The sequence below is a fragment of the Malaclemys terrapin genome, chromosome 12 (genome assembly GCF_027887155.1).
Source record: "Malaclemys terrapin pileata isolate rMalTer1 chromosome 12, rMalTer1.hap1, whole genome shotgun sequence".
Taxonomy (NCBI): domain Eukaryota; kingdom Metazoa; phylum Chordata; order Testudines; family Emydidae; genus Malaclemys; species Malaclemys terrapin.
In genome coordinates, this window is record NC_071516.1 from 40,075,784 (window position 1) to 40,095,126 (window position 19,343).

The 19,343-nt window shown below is 48.1% G+C and overlaps 1 pseudogene; it reads left to right on the plus strand.

The window, feature by feature from the left end:
* The first annotated feature begins 375 nt into the window (after positions 1 to 375).
* Positions 376 to 1,331, plus strand: LOC128846016 (olfactory receptor 14A16-like; annotated as a pseudogene).
* Positions 1,332 to 19,343: the final 18,012 nt, after the last annotated feature.

Here is a 19,343-nt window from a genome sequence, read left to right on the forward strand (position 1 = left end):
GTATCCCTTCTGTAAAATGAGGATAAAATTTATTTAATTTTATACATCTTTGGATGAAAAAGTTATACAAAGACCTACAAAGCAATTGGTCCTGATTATAATTTCCTTCACCATGGTGTAAATAAGAAGTAATCCCACTAAGTCAAATGGCCTGGTTATCCTCTCACTCAGCCCACTGTAAATTAGGAGTAATTCCACTGGAGTGAATGGGGCCCCATTTCCATGTTACATAAATCTTCACAAGATATGGATCTGATCTTAACTCAAGGAAATTATGGTGGTTTACACAAAAGGAGAGATATTTTACTAGTCTATTCCTGACCATTGTCCTTGTCCTTCCCTCTACAGGTAGCTCCTAATGTGCTGAGAAAGAAAATGTCCAACAAAACTACTATGACCAAGTTCCTTCTCCTGGGATCCTCTGATGTTCCAGAGGTGCAGATTTTATACTTCGTACTCTTTTTAGTGATTTACCTGGCAGTCCTGATGGAGAATCTTCTTATCATCACAGCCATAGCCCTCGACCACCATCTTCACACCCCCATGTACATCTTCTTGATGAATCCATCCATCCTACACCGTGGCTCCATCTCTGTCACCATCCCCAAAACCATGGCTAATTCCCTAACCCACACTAGGTCAATATCCTATGCTGGATGTGTTGCCCAGGTTTTTTCCTCATCTTCTTAATAGGAGCCATTTTTTTCCTTCTGACCATCATGGCGTATGACCGATACATCACCATCTGCCAACCACTGCACTATGAGAGAGTTATGAGCAGGAGAGCTTGTGTCCAAATGGCTGCCAGTGCCTGGATCATTGATAGTCTCAATTCTGCACTATACACTGGAAACACATTTGCAATAACCTTCTGTGGAAGCAACATGCTGGATCAGTTCTTCTGTGAAATCCCCCAGCTCCTCATGCTCTCCTGCTCTGACGCATACTTTAGAGATGTTGGGGTTATTGCCTTTAGTGGGTGTTTAACTGTAAGCTGCTTTGTTTTTATAATTGTGTCGTATGTTCAGATCTTCAAAACTGTATTAAGTATCCCCTTGGAGCAAGGATGCCATAAAGCCTTCTCCACATGCATCCCTCACCTCACTGTGGTCTCTTTGTTTGTTTTCACTTGCCTTTTTGCCTACCTGAAACCCATCTCCAGCTTTGCGTCTGCTCTGGATGTCATGGTGGCTCTTTGACACTCCATGTTGCCTCCAATGATGAATCCAATTATCTATAGCTTGAGGAACAAGGAGATCAAAGCTACATTGAGGAGACTGACTGGATGGATGTTATTCACCAGGAATTATTTGTCTGTTTTTCTCCACTAAATATTATTTTCCTTTATTTCTCCTGGTCCATGTCTGTAATTTCCATGACAACACAATTTATGTACAGAAGCACTAGGTTCTACTTTTGGCTGCACTAATGGAAATCTAAATTAACTCCACAGATGTCAATGCACCTGGGCTGATTTATACCAGTAGAAGTCCTGGCCCACTAATGGAGTTAAACTGGTGTGCATTTTTTGGGAGGGAAGAATCAGGGTTTCATTCTCTGCCTAGATAATGCCTATTAAACTGCTTTGCCACTTATACCCATTTCAGGGTCACTTAAAAACAAGGAGCTTCATTCCCTTGTGTGTTTAAATCAGGAGTGGTGTCAAAGGAGTCAGACTTGTGTAAATCTGGTATATCGGAGAGAAGATTCTGACCTCAACATTTAGGTCTAGCTCCTCCACAAATCAATGTAGTGCTATTGACTTTGATAGAACTTAATGAATTTACACCATTTGTGGATCTAGCCTATTGAGTTCAATAGAGCTACATCCATTTATACCAGCCAGAGACAGGACTCATTGAGTCCAATGCCATGATGCCACTTTACACAAGCTGTGGATCTGACATCTACAATTTAATATCAAGGAGCTCAATCTATTTAGTTTAACAAAAAAAAAAGGTTACTTGGTGACTTGATAACAGTCTACAAGTACCTACACAGAAAAGAAATATTTGATAATGAGCTCTGCAGTCTAGCAGAGAGGTTTGTAACAGGATCCAATGGCTGGAAGTTGAAGGTAGACAAATTCAGACTGGAAATAAGGCATAATTTTTAAACTTTATTTTTATTGTTTTTATGTAAAATATAAACACACAACAAAAGAAAACTTATAAATACATGCATGAGATGGAAATACAATATAAATAAAATTCAATGTTCATTATTTGTAAAACTTGGAAATACAAAACAAAAACAAACAAACAAACAAAAATCCCTTAACCCATAGAGGTCATGCCGGGCAGCAATTATTAAAATGACTTCTTAGATAAATAAATGAGTCATTTTTTCCCATTAATGTAGTTGTAGAGAGCTCCTTAAGCTTGTGTGTGTATGAGGGAGGAACTGCAGATTTCTATTTTCTCAAAATAACTCTTTTGGCCACTAAAATAGTTGCTGCAATCCATTTCTTAACGTTACCTTGTCATACCAACTCATCCGGCACCCCTGAAATACACAAGCTTGGAGAAGGAAAGATAGCAACACTGAAAGTTTTTGAGAGAGCCCTGAACATGGTGTTTGGAACACATGCCTTTTTGGACAGGTTGTGAAATGTGTGAAAGGTTGGCATGGGCTGTTTGAATCTCCAACATCCAATGTATCTTGTCAATCTTGCCTTAAAAAAAGTTCTGGAGTCCAGACATATCTGTTTAATATCTTGTCCTGGAAAAATCACAAGGACAAAGAACTTGAAGTATATTTCACATTAAGCCAGATATCTTCCCAGGCTTCTGTTGTGATAATAAATCTAAGTTATTTCCCCCATTTTTCTTTGAGACTGTGATTAAGAGGGTAATCCAAACCATTAAGCCACCTATAAGTAATTCCTACAAATTGACTTTTCTCCCATAATAACGGAACACAAGGGTGCAAACTATTGCCAGTAATGTCAATGTTTGTCTGATGGGGGCACATGTCCTCTGAGAACTTCACAAAGATTCCCAGGTGGTTTCACACAGGCCACCACAAACCAATCAGAAGGTGCTAATTGAGTTTTCATGCTTCTGTCAACTTTGCTTCTCCTGTCCCTGGGGGAATGGCCCCTATGCAGGGAGAGATGGATGCAAGACTGGATGCTGAACACTCAAGAGCTTAGAGATGATTATTTCTGATGTTTTTGTTTGTCCAATGAGAAAGAGAGGGGCCATTTGGAAAAAGCCCTGCACTGGAATTTTTAGGGTACCTCATTTTCAAAGGTGCCCAGCTATCACTGACTCTCAAAAATCACTGAATGGAATAATCATTTGTCCTAAATCAATCTGGGACCAGATCATTTTGTGTGGCCTAGAGATGAAATAGTCCCTATCTGAGCAGAGCTGGGAGCAGCCCTACATTTATAAAAGCTCATGTGTGTTGGTACTAGGGTCTGTTTATGGCCCATTTTAAAGGAGACCGGGTCTTTTGTAGATCTCCTATCTGGACACGGTTGCATTTTAGAATGCCCTTAATGTCTGGAGGGAAAAATATCTTGCACTTTTCCCTTATGATTTGGGCTGAAACTTTAAAAGCCACTTAGGGGATCTTAGATGTTCAGTTCTCAATGAAATTAATGGGAACTGAGCACCCCCATTCCCAAGAAGCTTTGAGATTAGCTGGATAAGCTGCTGGAATACTGCATCCAGTTCTGGTATCCCAATTAAAAAAGGGGGTTGATACATTGTAGAGGGTTCATAGAAGGTTCACAAGAATGATAGAAGTGTTAGAAAACCTGCCCTTATAGTAATAAGCTGAATAGACTGAGCTCTTTGAGTCTAACAAAGATATGGTTAAGGCAGATTACAATGTATAAGTATCTACATGCAGAACAAATATTTAATAGTGGGCTCTTCAATCTAGCAGAGAAAGGTATAGATCCGATGGCTGCAAACTGAAGCTAGACAAATTCATACTGGAATAAGGTGGTCATTTTTAACACTAAGAGAAATTAACCATTGGAACAATTTACCAGGGGTGGCTTTGGATTCTCCATCGCTAACAATTTTTAAATCAAGACTGGATAATTCTCTAAAGGATCTGCTCTAGGAATTATTTTAGGGAAGTTCTGTGGTCTATGTTCCAGAGGAGGTCATACTACATGATCAAAGTGGTCCTTCTGGCCTTGGAATCTATGAATGTAAAAAAGAAATTCAGCCTTAGTGATCTAATCAGCATCAATGACGTGGGCAGTGGCAGTACATGCTCTCTCAAGCCTGGTCCATATATTTTTTTTCCATCAACCTAGTCATATCATATCCTCAATCCACCCCTTTGGGGACAGCTTAGGTGAATAGATGGGCCATAGTACACATCCTGAAGATGAGCAGACTTGGCTGTAGTATGAGAAGACAATTCCACTGTCAATGAACCACCCGTTGTTTGCTCAGGTGCCTCAGGAGTTTGGAGTTACACCGGGGTATAGATTACCAGATGAGAGGATAGACTTTGCATCTTGATGGTTGTAATAAGGCCTAACTTCTGGAGGTGTTACTATTGTGTAGACAGGATTTTGCCCTGATAGGAGATAACTGGTGTGGCTGGAGTCCCGGGGAACCAACTGAGGTCACTCAATTGGGGTGAACCACAAAGAATGGGGCAGACAATCCCCAAAGCCAGTGGATATTCCAATACTTAGATTTACCAAACCAGCACAAAACAGCTTCTAAATTACCTCACTGGTTGCCCAGAAGCCAACAACACAGTTCCCTTAAAGTAATCCAGCCTCAGGCCTCCACCTGGACAACCAAGTCAGGTCTGATGAGGATTACTGAAAATCTTATTAATCATAAAACCAAGTTCTACCAATCCTAAAGGATCGGATACATTGCTTCCCAGGTTAATGAGTATTTCAGATCTTACTCAAATATATGCTTACAGCCAGTTCTTATTAACTAAACTAAAATTTATTTAAAAAGAAAAGAGAGAGAGCATTGGCTAAAAGATCAGTATACATACAGACATGAGTCAATCTTGAGGTTCAGATTCATAGCCAAGTTGGCGAGCTTTGTAGCTGCAAAGAGTTCTTTCAGAAATAGTCCATAGGTTATAGTCCAATGCTTATATTCAGGACAGCCCACTCCAGGACTGGGATCTCAGTCCTTGTGGCTTAGGCTTCCCCAGCATGAAACCTCAAGCAGATCTGAGATGACAGGATCAGGACCCAAGCCATTTTTTTAATACAGTCTCAGGCCTTCTTTGACAGCTCAGAGTCCTTCAGCGAACAATAGGCCTCATGGGGACTTTGAAGTGGACCCATTTCCTAAGCATTGCTGATAATTATTCACAGGTGATTTGCTATCAAAGAGAGATGAATACAGCAATATCCTATGTTTACAGTTCATTTAAATAGATGTCTTTTGATCTCTGAATTAATAGAATACAGCATAGACAGGGACTGTTTGATTACATTGTTGATCACTACCAAACACAAACATTATCTCCCCATATGTTTTTAAGGGTTGAATTTGAGTCATTCATCCTGCAGGATGCTTAACCCTTTCTGGTCGTGCATCACAACTGGACATTGGTATTTAATGAATTATACGGCATTACTTTACAAAATTCAAAACTTGTGAGCTACACCATTATTTATGTCTCCCAGAAGCTTGAGTGAGTTCTTACTCACTGTCATTTGAAAGACTGAATGAATATAAGGGTGAAAAAATGTTTTTGTAAATAGCAATTTACTTTTAAAATAAATTTGATTCACCTTAATGGACATCCCTTTTGTGTTTATATTCACTGAATATTCCAGGAAAGCAGACATTAATGAACTTGAAGCAACTGGGGTAGGATTTCCAAAGAGGCCCAAGTTAGTTACTGAACTCTTCTGAAAATCAAGAGAAGTTGCATTCTAATTACCCCAGGCCCAGCTGAGGATCTCATTCATACCTCCCAGTTTAAAAAAATATTTAAGCATGAGTTGAACTTAAGCCTTCCTTGGGACTGCTCACACATTTAAAGTTAAACACTGGCTTAGGTGTTTTTCAATATCAGTTCAGAATATTCCAAGGAGTTGCGTTTTAAATTCTTAATCATAGAGTGTTTGGACAATAAGAATTTTTAAGAAAATTGTTTCTAATGCACCAATACATCCAATCAGGGAAGAGAACAGATCTTGTTAAAATGTAACCAGTCAAAACAGCTCTGCTTTTATCTATGGCATATTTGGAATATACACCCATGAACAAATATAGTATGCTAATTATTATTACTATTAGTATTATTAATAATATTAATAATCTTGTAACCCACTTATGCAATTCAGGATTCCTTTAAACAATAGGTGATGCACAGGGAGGGCATGTGGGGTCAATTTCCCCCACAGAGTTCTGCTTGGCCTGCTGTGGGGAGAGGAGTGGGACTCCCTGGGCCCACTGCAACTGCATCCCATCACACTCAGCTCCTGTCTCTGGCAGCCGGGTCTGGGACAGGGGAGTGGAAGGGGTGGGACCAGCTGCTTCTCATGCTGTTTTCAAGGTTGCTGCTACAAAGTCACTCAGGGTTGCTGTTTTGTACAGAATGGTGGCTGCCTGAGAGAGAGCCTGGCTGGGACGGCAGCCCATCCTTGCCTCCTATGCTCCACAGTTGGGCCTGGCTGACAGGGAGAGGGAACGAGCGAGCCGGAAACATGCTGAGGGGGAGGTGAAGTAGGAAAAGAACAGAGCTCCCCCCCACACACAGATAACTCTGGTAGTATGGGGAGAGCACAGCTTCCATGGGCTGGGTGCAGGGCAGTAGGGTCACTGGGCAGAGGAGAAATGTGGGGAAGTCATGTGTCCTCCCCATAAGATTGTGCCCTCCCAGTATCAGGAGGCACAAATTGTCTATGCTTTAGACACGTTCAGATCCTTGTGTGGCTGGAAGACCATAGGCTAAATCCTGTCTAAATCCTAACCATTGTGGTTACAGGGCTAGCTGCACCTTTGACTCCTTGTCTGATCTCAGTGCACCTCCTCAGGTCTTGGCCTCATGCCTGCCCCTCTCTAAGGGTCAAATATATGCCTAATATATCTTTAAAATGCCTTTTTAATGTCTTCACCTCTACTAGGCATAGATTTCTCCTTGTGTCCTTTGACTTCCTTTATCAATTTTTGGCAATTCCTAACATCTGATTTATATTCATTGCTATCAACTTCCCTTGTCTTCCATTTGTTTTATATGTAAATGTTTCATTTTTTCCATACCATTTTTCCAGACCATTCTAGGGAGTCTCCTCCACTAAGAATCACAGGGCTGAGATTAGCCCCAGTGAGCAGTAGCAGGTGTAGTAAGATGAGGCCCTGAAACATAAACCCTTGTATCAGAGATCCGGTATGAGGCCTACGGCCTGAACTAAAGTAACCGTCAAGATTTTGCTAACCTAAAGCAAATTTAGGCTGTGAGCCAGAGACAGGCCCTGCTCACCAAAGTTGGCAAGGAAAGGGCTGATGCTGCAAAAAGAGACATACCTAAAAAGGTGCTAGACACCAAATATCAGAACATTTGCGTACTTGTACATTCCACACAGATAACAAGGAACAGGCTGACCCATCCCAATGACAGGGTCAAAAGGGTAATATGATGGATAGAGTTGTTTTGTTCGAACAAACATGTACGAGATGAGAGGCGGCACCATATTGCATGGCAGGGTTATACCTTGCTATGTAGGTGGGATGCACCTCAATATGTCAGGCGTGATGTGTAACTTGTTTGTACCTGTGTATAAGAATGCATTCCTGGGGCGGTGTCTTTGTCTGGCCTAGAGGGAAGTGGAAAGTTCCACCACTGACTGAGACGGTCCATTGTCAGGGAGTCCATATGTACTAGCAGAACTGTAGATATCTGTTCCGGGGAGCTAGAGACTGTTTTGTTTGGCAATAAACCTGGCCGGGTGCCTTCTTACCTTATTGAAGTCTGAGATCATTTGGGGTTCTCTTGGGGGTCTGCTATGTCAACTTTCTGCGCGCAGCCAAGGCAGCACACACAGGGAACACACACACACAGCCAACTGTTATAAACATTGAACAGAGCAGAGCACTACACTGAATAGCAAATATCTCAGAAGAATGGGTCCAATGTATTCTGGGTATGGATTCACTGATTTCCATGGGTTTGGCTCTGTGGAGAGACTGGTAGCTGATTCTGCAGCATCCTGTGCAATTAGAGCAGGGGCAAATGGTATGCATGCTGCAGAATCTGGAACAATACAGGGTACTTTGGATCCAGGATGGTAGCTACCACTGGGGTTTTCAGATCATCTTAAAGGAATTAGGTACTCCACTCCTCTTGACTGAACAATGGGTGTTAGGCACCATGCAATCTGTGACAGACCCAGACCAGTGGGGTACAGGAGTCTGGTCCTATTGGGATCCAAAGCCTGCCCACTGCTAAAGGATCCCCCCCAGCCTAAGGGGGGGTCCACAGGACCTGGAGACCAAAAAATTACAGGGGACAACTAATAAGAGAACAGGGACAGGAGTGAGGTCAAAGGTCAAACGAAGGAAACCAGATAGGGACACTGAGCAGAGAATCCTGGACAGCGCCCACTGCTCCTCAAAGGTGTCAAGGGAGCCAGCGGACGCCGCCCAGAGGAACTCTGCCCGGATACGTGAATGAACGGAGGATCTGAAATAGGTTCCACAGTCACAGGAGACTCCATTGGCCAACCTCCTCACTCTGGTTTTATAGATGGCCAGTTTCGCTAGGGCCAGGAAGAGGTTGACCAGGAGGTCCCGTGACTCTGTGCGGCGATGGATAGGGAGTGCATAAATAAAAAGGTGAGGAGAAAAGTGCAACCAAAATCTTAACAAAATAACCGTGAGGAGCTGGAATAGGGGCTGCAGCCTGGCGCACTCCAGGTAAATATGTGCCAGGGTTTCCCTCACGCCGTAAAAGGGGCACATGTCTGGGATAGGGGTAAACCAGGCCAAGTACACACCCATGCTCAATGCTCCGTGAAGGAGCCGCCAACTGATGTCCCCGGTGGACTTCGGGATCAGAGCAGAATAAAGGCTGGCCCACCGGGGCTCCTCACCCTCCAGAGGTGGCAGAAGGTTCCGCCACTTTGTATCGGGGCGGGACGTGAGGGTGAGGACATGAAGAACATGGAGCACGAGCGTGTACAGATGTTTCCTTGGTCTGGTCCGGAACAGAACCGCCTGCAGATTGTGCAGCTGGCTCATGGCGAAGGGATGGGGAGGAGGCCAGTTGGGTCCACGGGGCAGGAGCCCGATGAAAAAGTCTGGAGGGCTCTGAGTGCAGGGTGGGCGGGGCATGCCCTCTCGCAGGACCCGGTCGAGATAGTCCTGAGCAGCGGGCATCAAAGCGGCCCTCACCTCCTGAAGTACGCACCGGGGAGTACGAGGTCTGGAGATCCCCATGCGCTGAGTGAGCGTCAGGGGATCCAGCAAGTCTCCTCGGTCGTAGTCCAGGAAGTCTCCAACTTTGGTGACTTCTGCCAGGACCAACCTCTGGCGCACCATGGGGGACTCCGCCACCTGCACACGAAGCTGGGGGTTGTGTAGCAGGGACTCTGCGAGGAGATCTACCCCCACGGTGGCTGCCATGGACCTGGTCACTGAGAACAGTTTCCAGGTGCGGAGAAGGTCCTGGTAGAAGACTGGCACCCCGGAGAGGCCTCGCGGAAGACCACTCAGATGGAGACAAAGGAGCTGCCGGTCACATCGGAGCCCTCGGAAGCGGTGCAGGAAGGCGTGCGCCAATAAGCTCCACGATGGACTACCTGAACCATAAAGGAGCCTCTGCAGGGCCAGGAGGTGGAAGACTACCAGGCCAGAGCTCTTGACCCAGTTGACCCGGGCGGAGGAGGCCTCCGAGTAGATAGTCTGGCAAACCTCCACCCGCTCCAAGTCGCCCGTGTCCTGGACCACGAGGAGCACGTTGTCGGTGTACACCAACAGGACCAGCCACAGCTCCAGCTCCCGCAGCACCAACCCTGTCAACCTCCTACGGAGGAGAAAGAGGAAGGGCTCAATCGCCAGAGCATACAGCTGGCCCGAGAGAGGGCACCCTTGACGTATTCCTCGCCCGAAGCTGACCGGTTCGGTCAGGGTCCAGTTGAGCCTGACCAAACACTCTGCGGAGGCATACAGCACCTGGAGAAAACCCACTAACTGGGACCCAAAGCCAAATGCTCACAGAGTGCCCAGGAGATAACCGTGGTCCACCCTGTCAAACGCCTTCTCCTGATCCAGGGACAGGAGGGCGAACGACAGACCATCCCTACACCCGAGTTCCAAGAGGTCCCGGACCAGATACAAGTTGTTGAAGATGCTGTGGCCCGGGACGGCATAGGTTTGATCTCGGTGGATCACGTCCGCTAGCACGGACCCTAGCCGCAGCGAGATGGCCTTTGCTATGACTTTATAGTCCGTGCTGAGGAGCGAAATGGTACTCCAATTCCGTAAATCGCGGAGGTCCCCCTTCTTCGGCAATAAGGTGAGCACGGCTCGCCTGCACGAAAGAGGGAAGACCCCTCCCTGCAAGGACTCAGCCCACACGGTGACAAGGTCAGGGCCGAGGACGTCCCAAAACACATGGTAGAACTCCACGGTCAGCCCGTCCATGCCCAGAGATTTATTGGTGGGCATGCGGCGGAGGGCTTCCGAGAACTCAGCCAGAGTGAGAGGTAGCTCCATCCGGTCTCGGTCACCCATGCTGACCGTCAGGGGTTCATCCCAGAGAATTCTGCAAGCATTAGGATCAGTCAGATCCGGTGAGAAAAGGCCTGCGTAGAAGGCCCTGGCCCTCTTGCACATCTGCGCCGGATTCATGAGGGGTGTGCCGTCCTCTGCTAGAAGGCAGGTGACGTGCTTCTTGGCCCATCTCTTTTTCTCCAGGGTGTAGAAGAAGCAGGAGACGCAATCCATCTCCCGAAGGAGGCGGATGCGGGATCGAACAAAGGCACCTCGGGACCGATGGTCCTCGAGGGTCCGGAGTTCCTCCCACTTCTCCCGGCATGCTCCGTAGAGGGATGGATCACAGGGGCTGGTGGCCAGACGCCTCTCCAGCTCTAAGACCTCCCATTCCATCTGCCCTATCGCCGAATCCCTCCGTCAGCTGGCGCCTCGGGTGTAGTCACAGCAGAAGAGCTGGGCGCGCACCTTCCCCAGGTCCCACCACCGCTGCGCCAAGGGAAAGGCACACCACTGCCCTTGCCAAGCCAGCCAGAACTCCTGGAAGGATGCCACGAAGCCCGCATCCTCCAACAAGCTATTATTAAAGTGCCAATAGGCCGGCCCCGGCCTCTCCGTGCAGAGAGAGGCTGTCACAGAGGCCAGATGGTGATCTGAAAAAGGGGCCAGCTGGACGCTGGAGGAGTGGGCCCGGGAAAGGTGGAAGCATGACATATAGATGCGGTCCAACCATGAGTGGCACGACTGATGGACCTCCACCCAGACAAAGGTGAACATCGAAACGTCATCTGGGTGGTGGTCGCGGCAGACTTCCACCGGGAAGTGATGTTCGATGATCTTCCAGAGGATATCCGCGGTGGCCGGGTGCTGCTCAGTCCCAGAGTGGTCCCATTCCTCGAGGGTGGCGTTAAAGTCCCCACCAAGGACCAGGCACTCATGAGGATCCAAGGTGCCGAGGAAGGCGGACACCTGCTGATAAAAACGCAACCTCTCCGGGCCCAATGTCAGGGCATAAACATTGATGAGATTGACCACAATCCCCTCCATGCAGACCCGGAGGTGCAGCAGGAGGCCTGGCACAGCCTTGGTGACCCCCAGTACCTTGGGCCGTAGGTCGGGGGAGAACAGGGTCGCCACTCCAGCTGTACGAACTGTGAGGTGGCTAAAGTAGACCCTGTCTCCCCACTCCAGCCACCAGCTAGCTTCAGCGGCCGGAGCCGTATGTATCTCCTGCAGGAAAATTACAGAGTACCCCCTCTCCCGAAGGAAGGAGAGCACCTGGCTCCTGCGGAGACCCATCCTACAGCCCCGAGTGTTTAATGTTGCAAAGATGATCGGTGCCATAAGGAGGGCTGGGGTGGATCCTTGCTGGCAGAGATGCTCACAGCCTCCGTCGGGCTGCACAACAATCCGTGACCTACCCCGTGGGCGATTAAGGAGTCACGGAAGAGGCGGACCCGTTGGTAGGCTGCAGCGCCCTGCCTCCCGGTCCTCTTACCCTCCCTCATGAGGGCCCTCGCTGCCCAGAGGATCTGATGAAAAGATGAAAATCCCCCCATCGCTGAAGTGCAAGCTGTACCTTGTTGCGGGAGCCACTGATGTCCTCAAGGAACTCCCGTAGCTCCTCTCTCAGGGTATGTGGGGGTGGGGTTACTGATCTATGACTTTCCCCCAGTGGGGCCCCTGTCAGAATCCCGTGGCCCACCGAGACGGGCAACCAGTGGGCAGACCCTCAACGTGGCATCCAATGGGCCGACGCCACGTGGCCCGCCTCAGATCCTGGCTCAATGGGGGGCAGCTAAGGGAAAATAGCAGCCCCTGGTGGGTCGGGACAGGGAAAAACAAAGGCTGCTCCTTGGGGGTCATCCTCTGGGATATGGAAGGAGACAGCGCCAGGGGCGGCAAAAGCATCACGGGAAGTGGAGGGGACAGGGACAGGGTCGGTTTTAGGGGCAGGGCCAGAATCAGGAATAGGGACAGGGGAAGGGGCGATATTGGGATCGGGGGTCCCAGCAGCCAGGCCACTGGGTGGGGGGGTGACACCCCACAAATGGGCTCAGGGGTTTGCGGGGAGGGAGGTGGGCCCTCGGTGATGCCGGGCTCGTGCTCCAAGGCAGATGGTAAGGCCACGGCATCCGTAGGTGGAGAATCAATGATGGGGCCCCCACGAGTGCCTCACCGTCACACGCCGGCGGCAGTTGTAACTGTACCTGCCAGCGGAACGAGAGGACATGATGGAGGGTGGGGTCATTGCAGCCCAATGGGAGAGGGCTGACCACAGAGATCGGCCTCCCCAGGGTAGAAAGGGCGGGCAACAGGGCGGCATTAGGAAGGAAGGGAGGGACAGAAGTCAGGACCAGTCGGGCGCCCAGGTCTTCTAGCGGCTCCAGGGGGACGAACATGCCCCCCACCACCGGGCACTTCTCCACCGCCTCCTGGGCGGTGGCCTCCGATGCTAGGAAGAAGACGACCTTTCCGTACATCTTGGAGGCCGCCACAATGGCCGTGAGCCCCACCACCCTCGCCAACGCCCGCACGTAGGTCTCCACATGGGGCGAGGCGGGCACCAGCAGGTAACGGACGCTGTGCTTCCTGGTCAAGGTGGGGAAGGGACCACGGGCGCTATAGATGGTAGCAGAGGTGGTGGTTGGGGGAGATGATGATGCAGGGGCAGGCGGGGAGCCGCCGCCACCTGGGCGTATGCCCTGGGGGCTGGGGGAGGGACACCCATAGAGCTGGTGGAGGGAACAGCGGGACGGGACGCCGCAGCCAGTGGCAGGGCCACGGCAGTGGTGGCAGCCCCTGCCATGGAGGGCCTGGCCTTTTTGGTGGGGTCTTTACCTTTCTTTGTGCCCTGGCCCTTCCTGCTTACTGGGGGTGCTCCCCCAGAATCAGAGGGGGCGAATGACGTGGCAGCAGCGGAGGTCACCTCGTTACCCGATGCTGCCGGCACTCCAGCAGGGGCGGTAGCAGGTGGCTCGGCAGCGGCAGTTGAGGTAGAGGGGCAGGTGGAGAAGGGGCAGCAGGGTCTGCCCGAGGGATCCCACTTGCCTCGTCCCCTGCCATAATGAGGACGGGGGAGGACAAAAACCAGGGGGGGGCAGGAGAGTGGAAGCAGGTCGACCACTCCTCCCCACTAGGCTGCAGGCAGGGGAGGAGGGTGCAAAAAAAGGGGATGGGCTGGATGGGGTATATCAAGGGCTAGGGGTCAGTCACCAACTCAGGGAGGGTTTCCGGCTCCTCTAGTTGCACCAAAGAAGGGGGGATATAACAGCATTGGGGGGTGCAGTGAGACCAGTTCAAACTAAAATGGGGAGGGGCACAAGCGCAAGGGAGGGGACATGAGAGCATGAGGGGAGGGGCTAATAAGGCAAGGGGACCGCAGGGCGAGGGGAACAACCAGGCTGGGAGTGGGGCAGAGGAACCATGGGGCTAGCTTCAGAGGCTGGGGCAGGTCAAACAGACAAAGGCTGCAGAGGGAAAGGGTGAGGTAGGCAAAAAACTGGAGCTAGCGAGGCGCTGGGGCAAGGAAGAGGAGCAAAAGGCTGCAAGGGGCAAATGGGTAGGTAGCAGGGGCAAAGCTGGGGGCTTGCTGCAGGGCGGAGGGGGTCAGTCCAAAAGGGGGGGCACGTGAACCCACGTGTGCTTGTAACAAAAAAGAAAGTCAGGTTAGGTTGGCTGCTGCTTCAGGCCCAATGGTGGCAACAGGACGTGGCAAGCTTACGTGAGCAGCTGAGTCCCAGAAGCAGGAGCTCGAGGCAGATGGTGAGTAGCTGGTGGGGGTGGTGGAGGGGGCAACGATGATGGTGGGGGGGGTTGTGGGGGGGGACACAGATGGACCAGGGTGCAGGCTCCACACCACACCCCCTGTGTCCCCACAAACACAGTCAAGACCCCCATCACAAGAGCACAGTTCAAAAGTTACTCAGTCCATGAGAATCCCCTCCATGGTGGTCTGTAGAATTCCTACACACTCCCCCACTGGCAGATGGTCCTCTTCTTCTCTTCTTCCTCAGGGCTCCAGCAGCTCCCCTGCAGCAAACACAGCACTCCAGGCGGCAGTCTGGTGGCCAGCAGGAAGGACCCCTCTCAGGTGGTGGTGGTGGTGTCCACAGCAGCAGGAGCAATGGCTGGGGTCCCTCCCTCCTCTGCTCTGGGGAGTGGGCCAGCAGCCCCCCCCCCAAGGGGCTGTAGCAGCAGCAACCAAGGGTGAGGGGGGTGAGGGGGGCGGTCTAGCAGCCAGACAGCAAGCAGGTAGCAGAGAAGGGGAGCGAGAGGAGGGGTCTGGTCTAGCAAGGGGAGTAGCTGGAGCAGCAACAGTAGCTGCAGTTGTAGGGAGAGCCTAGGGCCTAGTAGCAGGAACAGCAGTCCCCTACCTTTCTCCCTTCCTCCAGGCCAGAGGGCTACAGGAGAGTGATCGATGGGAGAGATCTATTAGTCCCAGGTCAAGCAGGTTTTCTGTTCCCTGAGTGACCAGAGAAGGGGCTGCACTAGAATAATCAGGAATCTGCTAGAACCAGTTAAGGCAGGCAGGTTAATTAGAACACCTAGAGCCAATTAAGAAGAAGCTGCTAGAATCAATTAAGGCAGGCTAATCAGGGCACCTGGGTTTTAAAAGGAGCTCACTTCAGTTTGTGGTGGGAGTGTGAGGAGCTGGGAGCAAGAGGCACAAGGAGCTGAGAGGGAGTGGGTGTGCTGCTGGAGGACTGAGGAACACAAGCGTTATCAGACACCAGGAGGAAGTTCCTGTGGTGAGAATAAGGAAGGTGTTTGGAGGAGGCCATGGGGAAGTAGCCCAGGAAGTTGTAGTTGCTATGCAGCTGTTACAGGAGGCACTATAGACAGCTGCAGTCCATAGGGCCCTGGGTTGTAACCTGGAGCAGAGGGTGGGCCTGTGTTCTCCCCAAACCTCCCAATTGACCTGGACTGTGGGTTCTTCTGGAGGGGAAGGTCTCTGGTCTGTTCCCCAACCACATGGTGAATCTCTGAGGCAAGAAAATCTGCCAATAAGTGCAGGACCCACCGAGATAGAGGAGGAACTTTGTCACAACCCTTAGTCCTCTTTGAATAACCCATCCATAATACTCATGGATTTCTATTATGTTCCCTTGTTCCTATTTTTCTTTTCAGCACCATAATCCTGTGTGGCCAGATCATTAGCCCAAGGGTCTGAAGTTTTACATTTTTCAGTAGAAGTTCAGGTGGCAGATGTTCAATCTTCCCCTACTCACAACTCCCTGAATCTGAACCTCTATCCTGTCCTGGAGGAACCCTTTCTATAGAGGAAAGAAACTTTCCTTTTCCATGCCCCTGAACCCCTGTATAGCAATGGACCATAAGGGTGAAAACATTTTCAGTCATGCATAATTCAGAGCAGGGCTTTGAGCCTGGATTTCCCACATTCTAGGTGAGAGTCCTAACAAGTCGGCTGTGAAGAGACTTGCTCTCTCTTTCAGTTTGCCCTGTTGGAGCTGTTCCACTTTGTATAAATAATTAAATATTCATCTGGCCAAAGTCAATCATTCTCTCCTGGATGCGGGGAGCCCAGGTTCAAGTCCCTGATCTGTTTAATTCAGAGCAGCAAAATTGAGTAGCATAACAGCTGAGCTATAGGCTAACCAGCGGTAAGCTCGCTCTCTAATTTGGACCAGAAATTCCATCTTGCACCTGAGAAACAGTCTCGATCAAAGTTTAATCAAAACTGACATGGGTTGTACTATATACCTGCAGAATTGCTAACATAGTTCTGATTTTTAAGAAAGGGGGGGAAAAGTGTTCCAGGTAATTATAGACCTGTTAGTTTGACATCTGTAGTATGCAAGGTCTTGGGAAAAAAATTGAAGGAGAAAGTAGTTAAGGACATTGAGGTCAATGGTAATTGGGAGAAAATACAACATGGTTTTACAAAAGGTAGATTGTGCCAAACCAACCTGATCTCCTTCTTTGAGGAGATAACAGATTTTTTTAGACAAAGGAAATGCAGTGGATCTAGATTACCTCGATTTCAGTAAAGCATTTGATATGGTTCCAAATGGGGAATTTTTAGCTAAATTGGAACAGGTGGAGATCATTATGAAAACTGAAAGGTGGATAAGGAACTGGTTAAAGGGGAAACTACAATGTGTCATACTGAAAGGTGAACTGTCAGGCTGGAAGGAGGTTACTAGTGGAGTTCCTCAGGGATAAGTTTCGGGACCAATCTTATTTAATCTTTTTATTACTGACCTTGGCACAACAAGTGGGAACGTGCTAATAAAGTTTGCAGATGACACAAAGCTGGGAGGTATTGCCAATACAGAGAAGGACTGGGATATCATACAGGAAGATCTGGATAACCTTGTAAGCTGGAGTAATAGTAACAGGATGAAATATAATAGTGAAAAGTGCAAGGTCATGCATTTAGGGATTAATAATAAGAATTTTGGTTATAAATTGGGGACGCATCAATTGGAAGTAACAGAGGAGGAGAAGGACCTTGGAGTATTGGTTGATCACAGGATGAGTATGAACCGTCAATGTGATACGGCCATGAAAAAAGCTAATGCGGTCTTGGGATGCATCAGGCGAGGTACTTCCAGTAGAGATAAGCACGTGTTAGTACCGTTATACAAGGCACTGGTGAGATCTCATATGGACTATTGTGTGCAGTTCTGGTCTTCCATGTTTAAGAGGGATGAATTCAAACTGGCACAGAGAAGGGCTAATAGGATGATCCGAGGAATGGAAAAGTTGTCTTATGAAAGGAGACTCAAAGAGCTTGGCTTGTTTAGCCTAAGCAAAAGAAGGCTGAGGGGAGATATGATTGTTCTCTATAAACATATCAGAGGGATAAACACAAGGGAGGGAGAGAAATTATTTAAGTTCAGTACCAATGTGGACACAAGAACAAATGGATATAAACTGGACATCAGGAAGGTTAGACTTGAAATTAGAAGAAGGTTTCTAACCATCAGAGGAGTGAAAGTTCTGGAACAGCCTTCTAAGGGGAGCAGTGGGGGCAAAAGACACATCTGGATTCAAGACTAAACTTGATAAAGGGATGGTTCGATGGGATAGCCTAATTTTGGCAATTAATTGATCTTTGACTATTATCAGTAAATATGCCCAATGACTTGTGATGGGATGTTAGATGAGGTGGAATCTGAGTTACTACAGAGAATTCTTTCCTGGGTGTCTGGCTGGTGAGTTTTGTGCACATGCTCAGGGTTTAGCTGATGGCCATATTTGGTGTCGGGAAGGAATTTTCCTTCAGGGCAGATTGGCAGAGGCTCTGGGGGTTTTTCACCTTCCTCTGCAGCATTGGAAATGGGTCACTTGCTGGAGGATTCTCTGTACCTGAAAGTCTTTAAACCACGATTTGAGGACTTCAATAGCTCAGACATAGGTTAGGGGTTTGTTACAGGAGCGGGTGGGTGATAGTCTGTGCCCTGCGTTGTGCAGGAGGTCAGACTAGACAATCATAATGGTCCCTTCTGACCTTAAAGTCTATGATTCTGTGACTGTCCAACAGAGGCCAGGACAGTGCAGAACACAGGATTTTGGGAAAATTCAGGACTGGAAGTATGTTGGAGTCACCCTGTACGTAGTAACCAAGCTGGTGGAAGCCAGAGTGTGGCTGATATGTTGCTGGGAGGCTGCTGAGTACACAGCTGCTGGACCAGGGCTGCAGCTAAACACAGACACTCAGGGTGTGACCTGCATACTGGTAGGCTGTTTGTGAGCAGCTCAGGTTAGGTGCTACAAGAGCAAAGCATTGTGAGGTACCCAAAGTTGTGGGGCAGATAACACAACCCTGCACTGATCTGGATTGCACCCCTGAATGTGTCAACTAATTTTCACAGCTGAACAGCAATTTACACTCCTTAAAAGTTATAAATCTAATTCTGATTGGGAAATTCATATTTCACAAAACTACAGAACAATTTCAAAATATTTTAATATAAAAGGTTATGAAAATAACATTTGTTAAAAGTAAATATTCATGACACTTTTATCTAAAATGATTAGGTTTGGGGGTTTTATGCTTGTTTTCTTTTATTTTTTTTACTACTTCTGTCCCTGTTTTCTTTTCTTTTTTTTTCTCCCTTTTTTCTAAGGAAAATTTCAAGAGAGGAGGAGGAGAAAATGGGAAGTAAAAGAAAACCAAGGAATAAGTTAATTTTGTTTTGTTTTTGTTTTTTACTTTTCTTCCCAACAATTCTTGAACTTGTATGATTTTTTCACTTTATTTTCTAATTTCAGTAAAAAGCCACCTTGTTGTTTTCCTCATAAAAAGGTTGAGCAGCTCTTTGTATAGATACACTTTTATGTCAGGATTAAGGGAAAAGGCAACCAAGGAGAATTTAAGTTCAATTTGTGAAGTTAGAAATAGAAACATTGTATAAAAGAATTAATTCTCTGTTACTCTACACTGCTAACTACTCATATGAGAAATGCAAATAACATGAAAATGTGGATGAGTAAAATGCCTGGTCATACAATATGAGAATATCTTATTCATCTAGTGGATCATTCTATAACAAAATCCTCATGACAGTCAAGTTGCAGTGGGGGAGGTCCAGGTTGGATATCAGGAAAAACTATTTCACTAGGAGGGTGGTGAAACACTGGAATGTGTTACCTAGGGAGGTGGTGGAGTCTCCTTCCTTGGAGGTTTTTAAGGCCCGGCTTGAC